This window comes from Sceloporus undulatus, chromosome 1, assembly GCF_019175285.1.
Source record: "Sceloporus undulatus isolate JIND9_A2432 ecotype Alabama chromosome 1, SceUnd_v1.1, whole genome shotgun sequence".
Taxonomy (NCBI): Eukaryota; Metazoa; Chordata; class Lepidosauria; order Squamata; family Phrynosomatidae; genus Sceloporus; species Sceloporus undulatus.
The window spans coordinates 3,305,605-3,325,532 of NC_056522.1; the positions used below are offsets into that span (position 1 = coordinate 3,305,605).

A 19,928-nucleotide genomic window follows, 5' to 3' on the forward strand; every position below is an offset into this window, starting at 1 on the left:
CTCTTCTAGAACAAGGCCACATCCCCCGAAAAACCAACAAAAATCCAGAAATACAGAATGGTTTCCAACTGGCAAGGAGGTCAGATAAGGCTGCATTTTATCACCCTATCTACTTAACTTGCCCACTGAATGTATCACATGTAGAGCAGCATTAGATTCGAAGGAAGGAGACGTGAAAATTGGAGGAAAGAATGTAAACCAATTAAGATGTGTGCTACTAGCAGAAAATGATTACTGAAGAAAGTCAAGGAAGAAAGGGCAAATGCAGGTTTACATTTGAACATTAAGTAAACAAAAATAATGACTGCAGATGATTTACATAGCTTTAAAGGAGATTATAAAGATATTGAAATAGTTCAAGATTTTCTACGTTTTGGCTCAGTCAGAATGGAGGCTGCAGTCAAGAAATCAGAAGAAGATGAGTACTTGGAAGAACAGTTATGAAGGAACTAGATAAGATCCTAAAGTGTAAAGATCACTGAATACTAAAGTGAAGTGTAAAGGAAGATATATCCCAGAATATATCACTGAATTAGGATGGTCCATGCTATTGAATTCCCAGTTTCTATGAGTTTATCACACTGGGGCTGATTTTTGCATTAAAGAGAGACTAAAGCGCATTTAAAGCATCCAGCAAATGAAACGGAAATGGTGAGTAATTGCGCGAATGATTATCACATGCAATTGCACAAATAAAGTGATACAGGAAATACATTGTCACTGAAATCCTGAAAGTAAAAAGATGCACATTAATGCTTCTTTCTGACTATTTTAATGGCAAGTTTTGTGCGCTGTCATATTGTCGCTGAAATCCTGAAAGTAAAAAGATGTGCGTTAATGCTTCTTTGTGACTACTTGACAGGTTTTCTGCGCTGTCATATGAAATGGTTACGCATAATTATGCTATTTTTCTGGGATATTCATGGAATAAACTGTGGATCTCTATCATGTCATTCCTGTGCTTTTGCAACATATCAAAGTAGCTTTGTCAATCTTTCTCTGGACACAGAAATGACAGTCTTTAATGCCAGTTTCAAACTTTCCAAACCTTAGCTCACAAGACTTGTATAAGATTTGGGATGGAGTCATAAAAGCTGACAGGGAGACATCAGATTCTGCAACGCTTGTTGATAAACAGCTCCTGGCATCCATGGAGAGGATTACAGAGTTGCCAAGAACGTGAAGTGAGTCTGGAGAAAAGAGTATTAGAGAAAGCTGACTCTTTGGTGAGGCAGTGATCCCATCAAGTGAGATTCCAGACACTAAAGGCTGTTGACTAGGAACTTACATTTCCTCCAAGCAAGAGGTTGCCCCCATCATGCCACAGCCCTAGACATCAATGGCTTTGCGAGTGGATGGGTCCAACCCAAAGGGGTAAACACATATCCACTTTAATGCCTCCAGTGTTGCTCTGGCTTTGTCTGGAATCACAACTCAAAGCTCAGTCATAGCAGGAAATTCCATCAAAAGACATCAGAGATAGAGGTGTGTTCATGTACAGTCACAGAAGGCAATAGTCACACTTAACTGACACTGGAGTGCGCCAAAGAACAACGCAGATGTAAAACTTGCAACTGCTCCATTCTAGTTTCAACTTAAATGCTAGTTTGCAGTTGGGTGTCCTTAAATGCTCAAATGTAATTCATGACCTCACCTGGAAGATCAGTATGCAAAGGGATCTTGCAGTACTTTGAGACCAAGGGGTGAAACAGACCACCACTTTGCACCACCTTCCAGATGGCATTTGAGCACCGTGTTTACATGCCGCATGATCCCAAGCCACCTGGAAGCCATCCAGCTGTTTACAAAGGGGTGGCTTCATGATGCTCTGGTGGTGCTTGTTTACAGGCTGCATGCTGCCAGAGAGTCATGAAGCCTGATTCCGGCTGCAGAGCAGCCAGAAAAGTTGGCTTTTTGTCGCCCAAAAAAGGAGCAGCTATTTGCCACTCCTTTTTTGGGCGGCTTCAAGGCAGAATGGGGCTGTGGTATGCAGTTGCCATGAAGCCGATCTGGCCCCTTCTGCCATCCTATTTTTCTCCCAACTGAAAGTCTCAAAAAGCTAATGTTGGTAGCATGAACATTTGTTGACTTGAGTCTACCTCTTCAGATGCATTTCCAGACTAACATGGCTATGTCTTTAAATTCTATCACATGGAAGACCGTGGCCTAAAACAGGTGGGCCAAAAATGCCAGCTTCAGGCCACATTGGGGGTATGGTAATTACATGGTGCATGCCCTGAATGTGGCCAGAAGCCAGGCTAGACCACACAAGCCTAGAAGAGCCAGCACAAAAAGGAGTGGCGAAAAGCCAGGTTTAGGACTGCAGTAGCAGCCTGGATCAGGACCATGCCTGTGAGGTCACCACAGTCCTGCAGCGATCGGGGCAAGAGCAGCCTCTGGCCTCTCCTTGCCCCCCCCCCCCCCCCATCTCCTTTCCCTCTATTTTCCATAGTTCTGGACACCACAATTCAAAAAGGATGTGGATAAGCTGGAGCATGTCCAGAGGATGGTGACCAAAATGGTGAAAGGTCTGGGAACCACCAAGCCTTCTGAGGATCAGCTTAGGGAGCTCAGTATGTTTATCTTGGGGAAGAGAGGTTCAATAGGAGCATGACAGCCATGTTAAAATATCTGAAGGGTGGAAGATGGAACAAGCTTGTTTGCTGCAGCTCCAGAGATTAGGACACAGAGCAATGGATGCAAACTATGGGAAAAGAGATTTCCCCTCAACATCAGGAAGAACCTCCTGACCATAAGAGCTGTTCAGCAGTGGAAGATGCTGCCATGGAGAGTGGTGAAGCTTCCTTCTTTGGAAGTTTTTAAACAGAGGCTGTTTGGCCATGAGGGCTATGATGGTGTCTTCCTGCATGGCAGAAGCACGTTGGACTGGATGGCCAACTCTAGGATTTTCTAAATGCAATATCAGTTCTCTATCTAAACTGTCATTCACTGGGCTATGCTCTTCTCATTTGCACATTTCTCTCCATGAAACCACTGTTCCCATTAATTCTCACCACGAGCTGCTTGATTCTGAATGAAAGGATTAAGTCTGTCATTTCAGAAGGTAGGAGAAAGACAGCCTTACCTGACAAAAAGGCGAAGAAGTAGCACACGAGGATCCTAAAGACCAAGAGCTCTTTCCTAAACCAAACCATCTTCCAAGAGGTGGTTGCTTCTACCTGCCCACCAAAATGTCTGGTTGAGAGTTTAAAAGAACTGGAGATCTCCCTTTGTTCATGGTCAATGTCTCTGAAGCTTGGGGACAGTGTGAGGAGTACATCTTCCCCAAGAGTCACTCTTTGGTGAGACGATAATGGGTCTGACTATGTCCATCAGAAGAAAGCAGCTGAACACTCACAGTGCATCACTCCAACCCATCCCTCAGAAGGACCTGGTCCACTTCACCATGAGAGTAGCTGTCTGTTTGTCAGGGATTTCATCCCTTGCAGGTCCCCCTCCAGCTAAGAAGAGATGCTCCGATGGGAAGTCAAAGGGATACGTGACGGTCAGTCAAGGCAGGTCTGGCTGGGAGCGATTCCTCAGGCAAGGAGGTTAAGCACCAAAGAAACATTTCCTAGGGGAATACAAGAAAATGAGAGCATGAGACTGCTATGAGATGGCCTTTTTTATTTTAGAGAAGGCTATTGCTTTTGTTAGATGAACTAAAGTAAAACATGGTTAGGTGTCAGTGGTATAGTATAGGTCATAAGGTAAAGAGTTGCTGGGAGGGAGTAAAAGTACAAAATGATGGGAGTGACTGAGGAATGGTTGAGCATTTGAATGGGATTTGCAAAGGCTGGTGTATAGAAGAGTGAGGAACAGGAGTTAGAGGTATAAGGAGAGTTTGTCAGGGTCAGAAAGGGAGATTATTTAGAGTCAGTAAGGCACAGTTAGACATCTGTTAGGGACGTCATATTAGAGGTAACTGACTATAACATTGTATTGGTTTTACGTTTTAAACTTTTATGGAAATATTAATGAAAGTGTTTTTTCACAAGATTTGGTCTTGTTATAGAATCATTGTGTTGAAAGAGACCTTGAGAGCCATCCAGTCTAACCCCCTTTTGCCATGTAGGAAGACAAAATCAAAGTACCTGCTATAAATCACCATCCAGCCTCTGTTTAAAGACCTCCAGAGAAGGAGACTCCACCACAATCTCTGAGGGAATATGTTCCTCTGTCAAACAGCTCTTTCTGTCAGGAAGTTTCTCCTAATGTTGAGGTGGAATCTCTTTTCATTTAGTTTGAGTCCTGTTCTCTAGAGCAGCAGAAAACAAGCTTGCTCCATCCTCAATGTGACTTAAATACTCCTTCAAATACTTAAATAGGGCTATCACATCACCTTAATCCAGCATACCCAGCTCTGTAAGCCATTCTTCATAGGGCTTGATGTTTTCCAGACCCTTCACCATTTTGGTGGCCCTCCTTTGGATATGCTCCAGTTTCTCAACATCTTTTTTGAATTGTGTTGCCCAGAACTGGACACAATATTCCAGGTGGGGCTTGGCCAAAGCAGAATAGAGTGGCACTATGACTTCCCTTGATCCAGACACAATACTCCTATCGATGCAGCCTAGGATCACATTGCCTTTTTTAACTGCCACATCACACCTTTGATGGTCCCCTAAGGGGATTGTCACATGGAGCCGTACTGTGGGCAAAAGGTTCCTGGAGCGTTCCTGAAGCATGAAGGTGTGATAGCACATCACACTTCTAAAATTTTATTGAGGTATCCCGCTTCTCTCTCGTTGTCAAAGCGTTCGTGGAATAGCCATTTTTTGAATAATGGAAGATCTTGTTATTCCAAAAATGGTTGCTCCACAAACGCTTTGTTGGGAGAGAAGCGGGACACCTTAATGATGTTTTAGAAGCGTGATGCGCTCTCACATCTTCATACTTCAGGAACCTTTTGCCCATGTTTTACCAACAGTAAGTACTTCCACGTGATAATCCCCTAAGACTCCTATATCCCTTTCACATGTACTCTTACCTTGTAGCACATTTGAGACTAACTGAAAGAAACCAGTTGGCAGCATGAGCTTTCCTACAGTTGAGTCTACTTCCTCAGATGCATTTGGTCGTTAAACATAATTCATTAATTAGCTGATAGAGAACCCTGTCCCATATGTAGAATGCTTGAGGATGCACAAACATGTACTCTTATGTAAACACACAAATGAAAATCGTACGCATGCATGCACATTGCTCAGAGTTGGGGAAAGGGATGGCACAAAGACCCAGCCTTATTTCACAAATGAAGAAGTGGGATTCCTGAGAGGAAGCAGCTCCCCACCGACCCCATCATGTCACTAGGTATTTGAATCTACTTTCCTCTCTAATGTGCTTCCCTTTGAAGCTAAGGAATTTGTTGCGAGGATGGAGGGGGGGAAAGGCCAAAGGGACACGATTTGCATGCAAGTCTGCCACTTTCTACTCTGTAAATCCTTTGGTACTGGAAGGCTCCAGTCCACCTCAGACAGCCTGGGTGGGGAAGTCACTCTTCATTTCATCTTGGCACACATAGAAACTCTTGGCTGGCTTTCTCTAATTTAAGTGATCAGGTTTTGGCTCACAAACGGAAGGCAGGAGCCAAGGCATCACGCTTAGCCATGCAAACCCTCATTTCCTTCAATGGGCCTTAGTGACTTCAAGTGAACCATGGCCCTCATTTGCCAAGTGGTTCAATAAAGAAACCTCCTTGATATTCTGGTTATTGGAGCTATGTATGCTATTATCATATATATAAAACCCAAGCCCTTCTCCAAGCACCAGTCCATGAGTGGCCAAAATGGTGGCTATTGTCCAATCTTAACAGGTAATTGGTACAAATTCCTTCCTACATCCCAAGCCTGTTCCAAGCATGTGGTGATGATACACATAGTCAAATGCCAAAGTTTTGAAAGTTTAACACCAGTGAAGGCCAAAAATGTAGCATCATCTGAAGCTGCAGAAGCTTCTGGGAGAAACCAACCAAGAGAATGAGTATAACAGTCCATGAAGGTTAGCATAATAGGACATTTTGCATGTCATCCTAAGCCTCCTCGTCCGAAGCCCTACTGGTCTTTTCACCCACTATACCACTAACCAAGGGAATCTCTGCTAGTGAGGATTTCCATTTGTGTAGTACGGTACTTGGCCAATGTTGTTGCTGCTGCTGCTGCTGTTGTACCCTCAAACCTTTTCCAGCTTAAGGAAGCCCTAAGGCAAATCTATCATGGGGTTTTCTTGGCAAGATTGATTCAGAGGAGGTTTACTGTTACCTTCCTCTGAGGCTGAGAGAGTGTGACCTGCCTGAGGTCACCCAATGGGTTTCCATGGCCAAGCAGGGAACTGAACTTGGTCTCCAGAATCCTAGTCCAACGTTCAAGCCACTATACCATGCTGGCTCTCCTACTTGCTCCAAAAGGTCAGATTGGGAGTGCATGGCCTTTTCATTCCAGACAGCTATGTTTAACGTTTGCGAGTGCAGGAGCAGGTCAGGTTCATGTGCATCCAGACATGAGCATGCATAATCCTTTCCTATGCCTAATCTCTAGAGAAAGATCAGCTGACACTCCCTATCACAGAGTGGGCTTGCTCACTCATGCTCTGTACAACTAGGAAAATCTGCACTTGTTGACATGATGTGATAGGCACAATCAAATGTTGCAATAAATAAGTGATACTGACAGAGGAGCAAACTTGTTTTCTGCTGGTCCAGACATTCAGACATGGAGCGATGGATGCAAACCACAGGAAAAGAGATTCCACTTAAACATTAGCAAGAACTTCCTGACAGTAAGAGCTATTCGATAGTGGAAGATGCTGCTGCCTTGGAGGGTGTTGGAATAGTCTTCTTTGGAAGTCTTTAAACAAAGATGGGCCATTTGTTGGGAGAGCTTTGATTGTGAGTTCCTGCATGGCAGAAGGGGGCCCGACTTGATGACTCTTGGGGTCTCTTCCAACTCTATCATTCTATGGAGTTTATCACACGAAGGAGATTGGGAGTTTATTCTGTGAATAGCCTGGGGAAATCATGTACTTGCGTGAGACAACTTCACACGACATCGCACAAAACCCACTAGTCACAAAGAAGCATTACTTTCGGGATTTTAGTGACAATGCATTTCTGATATCACTTTATTTTTGCAATTGCATGTGATAATCATTTGTGCAATTACTCACCATTTTTTCTTTATTTGAGGGATACTTTAAATGCGCTTTAATCTCTCTTTAATGCTGAAATTAGCCCCAGTGTGATAAACTCCTATGATTTTAGGACTGCAGACAGTTCTCATTATTATTCTGTTGCTCTGCCCCTCTCTCAGTTTCACAAGAAGTGAGCTTCCCACAATTAAGGAGTTCTCAAAATAAGATGGGAATTGTGCAACCCTCCAGATGTTGTTGAACCACAAAACCCAGCGTTCCTCGCCCCCAGTGATGCTGGCCAAGGATGCTGGAAGTTGTAGTTTAACAACATTCAGAAGTCTGTATGATCCCCACCCTGGTTTTAAAGAGCAAGAGTTGGTAACAGCTCCTTTAGGAAGGGAAATATAGTCGCCTTTGCTTGGAAACCATTTTTGTTCCTCATTATTATCCTTTAAAAAGTGCCTTATTGGTTTTCATTATGAACAGGCATTTTTTACTGAGCACAAATAAGCCCTAAATGAGCTCTCTGGCGCATTGATCTGGTGGTTGCTGAGCTGTTTAAAGGGCTGCAGGGACAAAGGAATGAGTTGTCACCCTGTTTCTTATGTCAAAAAGTCAATTACAGGTTGCAGGACAGAAATCTATGGAAAATCCATGGTTACAAGAGAAACTCTGCTCGCTTTGGCTGCATTTTCTCTTTGGGTCCAATTGCAGAACATTTCCCATTTTTTCCTCAAAGTGTCAAAATAATTAACTCACTAACTAACTAACTCACTCAATAACCAATTATCAGTCAATCTGGACAGCTTCTATTCAAAACCAGATGTGGGGTTGGTGGAATTTTCTTCTTACAAGCAACCTGGTTCTTCTCATGTCCATTTGCACTATGTCAAGGAATTGGTTGGAAAAATCAGAGATGCAATAGAACTGAAAAGAAACTCACTGATAGAAAGACTTTGTGTCTTTGCTCTGAGATGAGCAGCTTGGAGCTTGGAGAGCTAACTTTTCTGTGGAATGCAATCCCCAGAATCCACCTCCTGCAATATTTGAGTATGCTGGGACTCTCTCCAGCTTCCTTCTCAGCCCATCCATTGCATGTGGGAGCATTAATAAGACCAGCCTACACAACAGGGCTGTAAGAAAGGAGATAGTATGGAGGGGCATGTTGTTGTCGTGTGCCTTCAAGTCATTCCCAACTTATGGCAACCCTCAGGTGAACCTATCTCATTGAAATTCATGGGATCATCATAAGTCCAAAGGCAACTTGAAGGCACACTCAAGCAGAGAAAAATAGAGAGTTCTGAAATGTTGGGGAGTTATAGTTCCGAAAAGGGACCTAAAAACTTTAAAGGCATCCAATCCCATCTGATCGTGGAAGCTAAGCAGGGTCAGCCCTGGTTGTTACTTGGATGGGAGACTACCCACAAATACTAGGTACAGTAGGCTGTCTTTCAGAGGATGGAACTGGCAAAACTACCTCTGAGGATCCCAAGAAAACCCTATGAGATTCATGGGGGTGCCATAAATCAACAGTGTCAAAAGTGGACTATTTCTGCAGTGCAGATGCAGCCTTGGAGTCTAGTCCACAACTTACCTTCACTGATTAAGTTTACACACACCTTTTTATGACCCTCCTCTGCTACGGGTGGAATAAATCGAGGCACAGCACCTGACACGTCTTGCTTGCTAAAGCTGAACAAATCAACAGCATGTTTCGGAGTTTGGGTGCTAGCAATTAATCTTGGAAAACTGTTAACAGATGAAGGTGCACACACACAAGCACACACACACTACAGTTTGGTTGTTGAAGAAATGCTATTTCTACACAACAGTAGTCAAACCATTACCTCCTCTTCCTCCGAGCAAATAAATGTGCTGGGCATTTCAAATATTCAAAGCCTGATGCGGTTTAGCAAGTCCTACAACAACCCTGCAAAGTAGGTTGGGATGGTTCTCTGTCAGTGTGTACCAGAGAGGTTGCTGGCTCAGCTACCGATCCTCACATCCTTTGCAATTCCTGCATGCATTGAATGTGTTCCTTCATTATAGACTGGTCTCTGGAAAAGCAACATGGAGCCACGACTGCTCTCTCCAGAGCCTCCCAGTTAAGACTGGGAGTATTTATTCTTCTCTAAATAATCAGAAACATTTACTTTCATGGGGATTTTAAAAAATCTAATTCAAGAAGCAAATGCTGTATTTTCTGGAAGGCAACCTCATCTGAAGAAATCTTGCCAAGAAAACCCAATGATAGGTTGGCCTTAGGGTCGCCATAAATCAGAAACAACTTGAAGGCACACAACAGTAATCATTAAAAATAATAACTAGACAGTTGTTGTTGTTGGTGGTTTCCATGCCAGCAAGGAAATGAATCCACTCTGGCTTTTAATCTGAATGTGAAAGGAGCAAGTTACTCAACCTGTCTTGGCAATCAGCCCCTTGGACTGGTTCTTTAAAGTTCAGACTGATACCCGGAGCAGATTTGCCACTAACCCACAGGAACCACCGCTCTGCCCCAGATGTCAAGGGGAACAGAATCTGCCAGAAGGTTCTCCTGGTGGCCAGCCACACTTAGGTTTTTTACACAGAGAGATTCACATCTATGAATCGATTTACTCTTCCCACTACATTTTAAGACAACAAATCTCTCTGTGGCATTTAAATCCAGTCTGAAGTTCCCATTGGCCACTGTTCCAGATCAAAAATGGAGGTGCCTCCATTTTTTGAACAGTGGCTGCGCAATCTGAATCAATCCAGTATCTTATTCACACTAATGGAGATGCGGATTGTTGCCGTTCTTAAAAAAAGAACCGCTAAGGGATCCGGTGCCAAATGAAGGTTAAGAGGTGATGTGAAAGCCCTGTTTAAATATTTGAAGGAATGTTATATTGAGGAGGGAGCAAGCTTGTTTTCTGCTGCTCCAGAGAACAAGACCCAGAACAATGGATGCAAGCTCCAGGAAAAGAGATTCCACCTCAACATTAGGAAGACCTTCCCGACAGTAAGAGCTGTTTGACAGTGAAACACACTTCCTTGGAGATTTTGGTGGAGTCTCTTTCTCTGGAGGCTGTCTTTGGAGGCTTGGATGGCCATCTGTCGGGGGATGCTTTGACTGAGAGTTCCTGCATGGCAGAAGGGGGTGGACTAGATGGTTCTTGGTGTCTCTTCTATGATTCTAATTCTGAATGACAGAGAAATAATCCAGTTTCCAAACCAGGTTCTTTCGTAGTGTGAATGGGGCCCTGGACTCTCTTTCTTGTGCAGTTCTCCTTCTTTTTCAGAAGAAGCTTGCAAGGGAAAGTCCTACTGGATCAGGACCAGAGAAAACTTTGCTTCCTTTCAGCTGCTACTTGGAAACGGCATCACTATCTTTCTCTTCTTTAGGCATAGAGCCAAATGCTGCTACTCTGTTATGGCTATTTGCACACAGAAGCCATTGCTGAAGGTCCTCTGGGTCCCCCTTCCATTCCTGCTGAGTCGGATGGGACCCCTAGAGACCAGCTTTTCCCAATAGCTGCCACCAACCTGGTGAATTACCTGATCTTCTCCCTTAGCAACTCACCAGGACTTTGCTAAATACAGTCGCCCCTCCTAACTCATGGATCTAGCATCCACAACCTCAAAAAACTGCAGAGGGGCAATCTCTGCTATTTTCAATGGGGCATGTGCTACATTAAACCTATGGAGCTTGAATAAGCGCAAGCCTCTGTTTTTGCGGGGGCACCAGAATGGATCCCCCACGAAAATGGAGGGCCAACTGTAATTCCACAAATGCTTTCCCTTTCCAACTTAGGAAAGAACTAGCCAAGCCAAAGGCACATGAAAAAGGAGCATGAGAGAGGCAAGAAAAGCTTTATTCAGTTCTAGAGCAAAAGCATATCACTGCATACAAGGCCACTTGTCCTACAGGAACACAGAGAAATGTAAGTGACAGAATACAGCTGTTTCAGTCAAGCCAGTAAAATAAACTTTAACAAATCTAATGCCACTAACTAGTACTGTACAGGTCCCTAACCTTACTTAAGGCTGGGATGGGTTTGTAGTCCTTGATTTTCTGGACAGCTGGGAGCCTGGACTCCATTGCCCAACAATACCAGCTCCTTATGGTCTGCCTCAGGGCAGACAGCCCCTCAAAAGGCAAAGCATGTGCAATGGTTACAAGGTCTGCTTCCATCATGCATTCCCTGTACATGTAGGAGAGCAAAAGCAGAAGCACTTACCTGTTAGGAAAAGAAAAGAGGAACTTAAGGGGAAAATGAAGAGCCTGGGGTGAGATCTGCTTCCCAGTGTGAGCCAGGTAGACCTTCTCTGTCTGAAGAGCATCCTTCCGCCTCCTCCTTGCTCTGCCTCACAATGTAATGGGCTAAGCATGGGAGCAGAGGCGCATGAGTCCAAGGCAGACTGTGCGCATCCAGGCACACATTTCCCTGCTCCTGGCTGGGAGTTCAGGAGGAGTGAAGTTGCCAGAGGAAGATCCCTTTTCTCTCTGGCTCTAGAAGACAGGCAGTCCCTGGGAAAACCTCCCTCTTCCAATGCAGCAGCTGCAAGAACTGATGCTCTTCTGTGTGTGCTCTGAGACAGGAGAGCAGCTGCGCCCAGGATGCCCACTCTCCTCTGGGCAGGAGAGGCAGAGGAGGGCAGGGGGAAAGCCCACACTCTCTCAGCTGGGGGTCAGCCCCTCTTTGCAAGCAGAGGAGGGGCAGGGGTCCTCTGGGCCTCTTGGGAGGATCAGGCTGTCAGGAGCAGAAGCCCCAGCTCCCTGGGCAGCTCTGGTCCCCTCCTGCCAACACTTCCAGGCAGTAGCACCATGGACAGGGAAAGGAAAGGGGGGGAGGGGGTGGAGGAGGAGGAGGAAGAGGAAGAGGGGAGGGAAGGGAAGGGAAGAGGATGTGGAAGAAGAAAGGAGGAGGAAAGGGAAGATGAAGGGGAGGAAGAGGAAGAAAAAGGAAGAGGAGGAGGAGGAGAAAAGGAAAGAAGAAGAGGATGAGGAGAAAAAAGAAAAACAGAAGAGGAGGATGGGAAGGGAAAGAGGAAGAGGAGGAGGAGGAGGAGGAAGAAGAAGAGGAGGAGGAGGAGGAGGAGGAGGAGGGGGCATATTTATGTTCTGCTGAAGGAGGAGGCAGCAAGTCAGCAAGGATTTCATGTCAGTCTAGTGACCTTCTTTTGTCCAAAATCCCGAGCATGATATTGACTGGTGTCCTGGTGGTGAATGACAATGGCATCAGTTGGACTTAGGCATTCCCAAGTCACTTGTTTTGTTGTTGTTGTAGAGCTCAGAATTCCTTGCTACCAACAACATAAAAATTAGCTGTTCATCTTCTCTTCCTAGACATCCCCAGCTTCCTAAGTCTCTCCTCATAGGGCTTCATGGTTTCCAGGCCCTTCAACATTTTGGTGGCCCTCCTTTGGATACGCTTTAGTTTCTCAACATCTTTTTTGAATTGTGGGGCCCAGAACTGGACACAGGGTTATTCCAGGTGAGACCCAACCAAAGCAGAATAGAGTGGCAGTATTACTTCTCTATATATCTATTGATACAGCCTAGGATCACATTGGCTTTTTTAGCTGCTGCATCACACTGTTCACTCATGATCAGCTTATGATCTAGTCCATAATACAAATGGCTAGAAACTAAGGCACATGGGGACATGAAAGTGGCAAGAAGAAGAAGAAGGATGGTTTATTGGGGTGGGGGTTGCAGTCACATCAGACTTCATTTTGCCTATTGTCAATGGCAATGATAAGCCGAAGGATTTAAGGAAACACAACAGGCTTGGAGAAGGATTTTGGGGAGAGATGGAGAAGCCAGAAGACTGTCCAAGGAGAGGGACGTCTGGCAGGCACTCAAGTTGGAAATGGAAAACAGAGCACTCCATTGTGAGGTCTTTAATGGCAATAATTGGAAGCAATTCTTGCACAGGTGGAAGGTTGGGTTAGATGACCTTTAGGGTCCCATTAAACTCCATGATTCTATGACAGAACAAATAAATAAATGAGGAAATAGTGGCATGGAAAAGACAAACCAAGGAATGTAGCTTTCACCGATCTAGACCCTATACTTCTATTGATGCATCCTAAAATTGCATTGGCCTTGTTAGCTGCCGCATCGCACTGTTAGACTCCTAGATCGCTTTCCCATGTAGTTTCATTCAGCCAGGTGTCCCCCATAATCCTATATCTGTGCATTTCATTTTTCTGGCCTAAGTGCAGTACCTTACATTTCTCCATGTTGAAGTTCATTTTGTTAGCTGTGGCCCAGCTTTCTAGTCTATTCAGGTCATTTTGAATTTTGATCCTGTCCTCTGGAGTATTAGCTATTCCTCCTAATTTGGTGTCATCTGCAGATTTGATAAGTATGCTCCCAATTCTGTCCTCCAAGTCATTGATAAAGATGTTGAATAGCACTGGGCCCAGGAAAGAGCCTTGTGGGACCCCACTGGTCACTTCTCTCCAGGATGAAAAGGAGCCATTGCTGACCACCCTTTGGCTTCGGCCGGTCAACCAATTACAGATCCATGTAACAGTTACTTTGTCTAGCCCACATTTTACAAGCTTATTTGCAAGAATATCATGGGAAACCTTGTCAAAGGCTAACCTAGCTTAACAAGATGACACGTGAAAGGGATTTAGGAGTCCAAGTAGACAACAAGTCCAACATGAGCCAACAGTGTGATGCAGCAGCTATAAAAGCCAACATGATTCTAGGCTGCATCAATAAAGTATAGTCTCTAGAACAAGAGAAGTAATAGGGCCACTCTATTCTGCTTTGGTCAGGCCCCACCTGCAAAAATACTGTGTCCAGTTTTGGACACCACAATTCAAAAAGGATGTTGAGAAACTGGAGCATGTCCAAAATAGGATGACCAAAATGATGAAGGGTCTGGAAACCATGCATTATGAGGAACGACTTGGGAAGCTGGGTAGATTTAGCCTGGAGAAGAGAAGGCTAAGAGGTGATATGATTGCCTTGTTTAAGTATCTCAAGGGGAGCAAGCTTGTTTTCTGCTGCTCAAGAGAACAGGACCTGGAGCAATGGATGCAAGCTGCAGGAAAAGAGATTCCACTTCAACACGAGGAGGAACTTCCTGACAGTAAGGGCTATTCGACAGTGAAAGACACTTCCTTGGAGAGTGGTGGGGTCTCCTTCTTTGGAGTTCTTTAAACATAGGTGGGATGGCGATATGTTGCAGGTGCTTGGATTGTGTATTCCTGCATGGCAAAATAGGGTTGGACTGGATGGCCCTTGGGGTCTCTTCTAACTCTATGATTCTATGAAACTGGAAAGCAGAGCATCCCCTCAAGACGACTGTCTGGTCTCTATTTGAAGGCCTCCGACAAGAAAGAGTCTATTTATCCCTTCATTCATGGGCTGCTCTTATCACTAACACAGTTCTCCTACAGTTGAACCAAATTCTACCCTCCTCTAACTTAAACCCACTAAATTCAGCCCGTGACTCTGGTATAGCACAGAACAAGTCTTTGCCAACTTGTGTCCAAGAGCCCTTCAAGTATCATTTGCCTGCCACACTGCCAAAATAGGATCTTATCCAGGTTAAAAATACTTAATTTAACTTTTTCTAAGTTTCTCATCAGACTTCTTTTCCACACCCATTTTTACTGCGCTGTCCTCATCTGAATCCTAATTTATCAGCCTCCTTCTTAATGTGCCCCAATTTTCCTTCTGCATACAAAAATTCACTTTGCAAAGGTCTTAATGTTACTGCATTCTACCTTCAGAACACCCTTGTAAGGTGGGACACTTGTCTGTAATGGAAAACTATGGCTGACAGATAAGTCAGATAACTAGGCTCTAGATATCTATTGGGGAAAGCGGTAGACATTCACTGCACCCTTACGATGATCCAAATCTATTTCTTTTCCAATCCAAATCTCATTCCTTTCCAAATCAAATTCTTCCTCAATCCATATATAATTATTCAGCCCCATCAATTTTTTTCAGATGCATGAAAAGTCCTCTTGGATGATGCCACAACTATCACCCAAAAAGTCAAAGCATGTGCTTGAGTGTGACTTGACAGCTTCGTTGCATTTCCTTCGAGAGAAAGCAGACAAGGTTTACAACAAGGTACAGTCATCGGGTAAGATAAATCTTCTTAAAAGTTGACTTTCCCCAATCCCAGTTGAGAATGATTTGGACTACAAATGCCACCATTCTTGGGCTGCCTACTGGGGAGTATGGATGTTGTAGTCAGTTGGCAGATGCCAGATTGGAGGAGTCTTTAGGAGGAGAAGAGGAGAAAGAATTCAAGCAAGAAAAAAAGACGCTTTGGCTACAATCATAGAATCATAGAGTTGGAAGACACGAGGGTTCATTCTTGTACAGAAGCAGTTAGATATTTTTGCCTAGATCTAGCTTGCAGCATTGCACATTCAATGCCATTGCAAGAACACATGGACACTCATGAGACAAGCATGTTTGTGTGCATGGATGCACATGTGCATTTTGCTTGTGCCTTCAGCTGCACATTTGCTTGGGCACCAGTTGCACATTTGGGTCTTAAATCAGTTGCACAACATTGCCCAATCTACTAGTTTATCACACAAAGGAGATTGGCAGTTTATCCTGGGGAAATCACGTAATTACGTGTAACGATTTCACACAACATTGCACAAAACCCACCATTAAAGTGGCCACAAATAAGCATTAAAGCACATCTTTTTCCTTTCAGCAACAATGCATTTCTGATATGACTTTATTTGCACAATTACGTGTGATAATCATTTGCCCAACTACTTGCCATTTCCACTTCATTTGTAGGATGCTTTAAATGTGCTTTAATCTCTCTTTAATGTCGAAATTAGTCCCAGTGTGATAAACTCCACAGCCAGACTGATCAGATATTCTTCTTTTCCAGGACATGTCCTACGTTTCAACCTTCTGTCCCATTAATTTCAGCACAGTGCCCTAATGAAAGGAATGATTTAAATGTCAATTCAGACAAGGGTTTGGTGCTAGCAAAGTACAATTTTAAACATTAGTGGATACTCAGAGTTCTGTAAGTATAGGGAAAGCCACCAAGGCATTTTTTTTAAATGAAGATATGTTCATCAGAAAAATATGGTTGAGTCACACTCTCTCAGCCTCAGAGGATGGCAATGGCAACCTCCCTCTGAAGGCTTCATGATAGGGTCACCTTAGGGTTTTAAGTCAGAAGTGACTTGAAGGCACACAACAACAACAACTACAAATAGGTAATATGAGAGCCAGTGTGGCATAGCCGTCTGAGTGTTGGTCTATGATTCTGGAGACCAGGGTTCGATTCCCAGCTTGGCCATAAAAACCCACTGGGTGACCTTAGGCAAATCACACTGTCTCAGCCTCAGGAGAAGGCAGTGGCAAACCTCCTCCGCACAAATCTTGATGTTTGGTTTTTATTGATTTTTATTGATGGATATGTAGTGATGGTTGCTTTTTAAGATGTGAAATTTTTAAATGATTCTGTGAACTGCTTTGATTGTCTCGGAAGAGCGGTATATAAATAAAGCATATTATTATTATTATTATTATTATTATTATTATTATTATCTTGACAAGAAAACCCCATGTCAGGTTCATCTTAGAGTCACCATAAGCTGGAAATGATTGGAGGCACACAAGAACAACAACAACAAGTAGGGAGTATAGCTGTAAATAAACCATATGAAATTAATTTATTTTTATGTTAGTGTTTTTAGATTTTATGTTGCAATGTTCTACATTTTTCATGAATTTCCTACATTTTTCGGTGCCTTCTCCTCTTTTGTGGGCCCTTGGGTTCCAGGACCTCCATGGACACCAAAATCCATGGATACTCAAGTCCCATCGAATATAATGCTATAGTAAAATTGTGTCCCTTCTATAAAAGGGCAAAATTGACTCCTTCTATAAAAGGGCAAAATCAAGGTTTGATATATATATATATATATATATATATATATATATATATATATATATATCAAGCCATGGATGGTTGAATCCGTGGATAAAGAATCCATGGATATGGAGGGCCAACTGTAGCTCATTCTGTGCCTAACTCCAACAAAGGTATCACTGTTTTGTGGATTTTGGACGATGCCATACTTTGCTATATGGCCAGTATGATGGCTACCCCTGGATATATTTTCAGAAGGTGAAGATAGGACATTTCAGCCGCCACAAAGAGAGCCAATGGACTGGGACTTTAATATTTGAGGTTTCTGCCTTTTTTCTTTTAAATCGGAACATATTTTACTTTGACAACAGCTAAAAGTTTTCCTGATGCAATACCATGGAGACCTCCTGGGATATTCAGTGTTCTCCTCCTAAGAACGGGGTTTGTGGCTTCACAAAAGATTTGAGACAAACTGGATCTCAAAGGCAGTAGGCTTTCATCTTGCAAATGGAATTTAAAGTTCTTTCCTAGACTGAATCTCCCAGCATCCACATGGCAGGAGAGAAGGGGTCCACCTTACATGAATACCCTTCCATACCATCAGAATTGCAGACTATAACCACATCTTGACCAAACGCAAGGTTATCCAACAGCATCAATTGTTTTTCCTGCTGTATCATTATTGACATCTTTGCCTGATGAAGAAGCCAGTGGAGCTTCGAAAGCTTGCAGCATACACAGGCCTCCACTCTTGTGGCTTTGACTTTTGCAGATTTGATGATTTGCCGTTTTGACTAATATGCTCTCTAGGAATCTCTAGGCCCTCCAGCGCAACTCTGCCAGAAGTTAGCCATAGAGTTGTGCTGGAGAACCTAGACGTTCCTAGAGAAAACACTTCTCTGGGCATTTTAGGTTTTCCAGCATGATCAACTTTGGCAGATGTTGACCACAGAGTTGCACTGGAGATTCCTAAAGAGGAGTTCTCTTAGCTAAAAGGAATAGTGTGTTTTTTTATTTGCAGTTTTTCCACATTCATGGGGGTCCTTCACCCCAAAGAATGTGGAGGGACTGCTGTATAATGTGGATTTTTGTTGTCTCAGTAAAGAAATCATTGTGGATTTTGGGTGATGCTGTGCTCCACTTGCAGAGATTTCAAAGCTATGCTACCCTGATGTAGGATTCTCAGCTTTTGAAGACAGCAGCAACAAAACAGGCCACCAGAGGACTCCAGAGTCAATGTAACTTCTCCCAGTTCAGGTCTGGCTGAGACAGAGGAGAGATGCTCCCCTGTTAGGTTCTGAAGTGAGATATTGATTCATCTTTATCATTCTGTTGGAGCACAAAGAGACAACGTATGCTGCATTAGAAAGGAAGGATGATACGCAGAGACCTTGGGGAATTAATTGGGGGGATAAAACCAACACCCCCTACATTGATTTTTAGATGCATGAACCCGGGCGGGTGGCGGTTTGAGATTTCTGCAAGGGATTGAGTCAGCTTTGAATGGGATCAGGAAGTAATTCCAAAGCAGCTTTGAAATGTACATGGAGCTGAAATGCTGATATTTCAGCTGAGGTCAGCTTCTCCGTTCCATTGCACCTGCCCTTGCCAACTCCTGATAGCAGTAGTACTGTATAGCTAGAATCAGATTACCTGTGTGTGTGTGTGTGTGTGTGTGTGTTATGGGGGTATTAATGTTTGGGATGGTTCCTTACTTGAGCTTGGGTATGTTGCTTTTGGTGGGTTGCAGCCTCCAGAATCCCCTTTCCAACACGACGAGAACGGCCACCGAATCCTGGGAGAAGCAATCCAAAATAGGAACTTCTGCAGGGCAGATGCATACATACAGTAAAACCCAGGGTTCAGATTCATAGCTACTATTAAGAGTGACAGGGAGGCTATTTGAGGCAATTCAGATTAAGCAGCCACACTCCCCCCCCCCCCACTGCCTTGAATTATATAGTTTTGTGGGGGTTTTGGGCTCTGTGGCCATGTTCTAGGAGAGTTTATTCCTGACGTTTCACCAGCAGCTGTGGCTGGCATCTTCGGAGAATGCTGGCATGGAAGGGAGTGGGGTATATATACTGTTGGTTGAGAGGAAGTGATTTACATGTTAATCTGTGTATTGTTCTGTTGTTGAATGGCAACGCCTACAGGGAGGCAGATATGCAAGGAGGATTTGTGTCTGTTTAATTGGAGATCCATTGTCTTTAAGAAACCCTTAAAGTTTGGCTACTAATCCTGAAAAAACACTAAAATCAAGACCCAGCAAATGCAAATGAAAACCACCCAGGGTCAGGGTTTTTCCGAGCAAAGAATGGATCTCTGATTAAACAGACACAAATCCTCCTTGCATATCCTCCCACCCGGAGGCCTTGCCGTTCAACAACAGAGCAATACACAGATTAACATGGAAATCACTTCCTCGCAACCAAGGGTCACACAGTGTGTGTGTGTGTGTGTGTGTGTGTGTGTGTGTGTGTGTGTGCACGCGCATGTCACATATATATACCCCACTGTCTTCCATGGCAGCATTCTCTGCAGATGCCGGCCACAGATGCTGCCGAAACATCAGGAACAAACTCTTCTAGAAGATGGCCACAGAGCCCGAAAAACCCACAAAAATTCTCCGACTTCACATTGCCTTGAATTACTTCTGACGCTCATTGTTACCTGTCTATAAATGATGTGCACATACGGAAAAGCACTGGTAAAAGCAAACAGATAGATTTATGTGCATATCCACTGGGAGAGGCGGGAAAATGTAAATAAAATAATCATAATAACAACAACAACAATAATAATAATGATGTGCATGTGCTCATAAATAAAGCACCTTTTAAATAAAAATCCCACCACTTAAACGTCTGGGTCTTAGAGACTCGTCAATTCCTCTTCTTCCATTGCCGCTGGTGCGAATGTGCCAGC

At 43.7% G+C, this 19,928-nt stretch overlaps 2 protein-coding genes across 2 annotated transcripts in view; both read right to left on the reverse strand.

The window, feature by feature from the left end:
* The window catches only part of LOC121919807 (protein FAM71C-like), a 1,121,343-nt gene that overhangs the window by 679,760 nt on the left and 421,655 nt on the right, over positions 1–19,928 (reverse strand). The gene's annotated exons all lie outside the window — the stretch shown is intronic.
* Positions 15,953–19,928, reverse strand: part of LOC121921232 — a 53,095-nt gene continuing 49,119 nt past the window's right edge. Inside the window, exon 4 of the mRNA XM_042448999.1 lies at positions 15,953–16,054. The gene's annotated coding sequence lies outside the window, so the exon portion shown is untranslated. The remainder of the gene's footprint in view (positions 16,055–19,928) is intronic.